Source organism: Hippopotamus amphibius, chromosome 1 (assembly GCF_030028045.1).
Source record: "Hippopotamus amphibius kiboko isolate mHipAmp2 chromosome 1, mHipAmp2.hap2, whole genome shotgun sequence".
In the NCBI taxonomy this organism is placed as follows: Eukaryota; Metazoa; Chordata; class Mammalia; order Artiodactyla; family Hippopotamidae; genus Hippopotamus; species Hippopotamus amphibius.
The window spans coordinates 187,044,404-187,045,637 of NC_080186.1; the positions used below are offsets into that span (position 1 = coordinate 187,044,404).

The 1,234-nt window shown below is 41.2% G+C and overlaps 1 pseudogene across 1 annotated transcript; it reads left to right on the top strand.

Annotated features, from left to right (window-relative positions):
• The first annotated feature begins 645 nt into the window (after positions 1-645).
• Positions 646-946, top strand: LOC130838690 (40S ribosomal protein S21-like; annotated as a pseudogene). Its single transcript, XR_009049703.1, has one exon. The product of XR_009049703.1 is annotated as a 40S ribosomal protein S21-like (transcript).
• Positions 947-1,234: the final 288 nt, after the last annotated feature.

Sequence of the window (1,234 nt, forward strand, 5' to 3'; positions counted from 1 at the left end):
TCACTACAAATAACTTCATTCCTTTTTATGGCTGAGTAATATTCCATTGTATATATGTGCCACATCTGCTTTATCCATTCATCTGTTGATGGACATTTAGGTTGCTTCCATGTCCTGGCTTTTGTAAATAGTGCTGCAATGGACATTGGGGTAAATGTTTCTTTTTGGATTATGGTTTTCTCAGGGTATATGCCCAGTAGTGGGATTGCTGGGACAGGGCAAGGATAAAGATGCAGGTGCAGAGAACGGACTTGAGGACATGGGGTGGGGGGCGAAGGGGAAGCTGGGATGAAGTGAGAGGGTAGCAATGACATATATACACTACCAAATGTAAAATAGATAGCTAGTGAGAAGCTACTGCATAACACAGGGAGATCAACTCAATGATGGGTGATGACTTGGATGGGATAGGGAGGTTGGGAGGGAGTCACAGGAGGGAGGGGATATGGGGAAGGGTGGGAAGGAGTCACGGGAGGGAGAGGATATGGGGATATATGTATAAATACAACTGATTCACTTTGTTGTACAGCAAAAACTGACACAATAGTGTAAAGCAATTATATTCCAATAAAGAGCTAAAAAAAAAATAGTTGCTTGGCTTTATGCAGCTGCACTCATCATGGTACCACCAGATGCACCCTCAACATGCAGAACTACGCCAGCTAGTTCATGGACCTGAATGTACCGCGGAAATGCCCCGCCAGCAACCGCATGATCGGTACCAAGGACCACGTGCCATCCAGATGAACATGGTCAAGGTTGACATGGTAACAGGTAGGTTCAATGGCCAGTTTAAAATCTACGCTATCTGTGAGGCCATTCACAGGATGGGTGTCAGATGACTCCATTCTCTGACTGGCCAAGACTGAGGGCATCATCTCAAAGAACTTCTGACTGGAGAGGATCACAGATATGGGGTATTTGTCATAAATAAATAGTGAAAACCCAAAAAACAAAACAAAACAAAAAAAGAATATTTATTTCAAGATGACTATTTTAGTACTTTGATAGCTCAAGAAGAATAATTCTGTCCCCCAAATATTTTCCCCAATTCATAAAATACCTTAATATCATGATAAGTTTCATGCTTACTTTTCCCCTGAACATCTAAAGACATGACTAAAACTAATGTCATAAAGAAATATTTTTAGTGAATCACAGATTGGCATAGATCCCAGGTAACCAAATACTAACTCATCCTCCAGTAGATCAAGTATATTCTTGAATGTAGAAG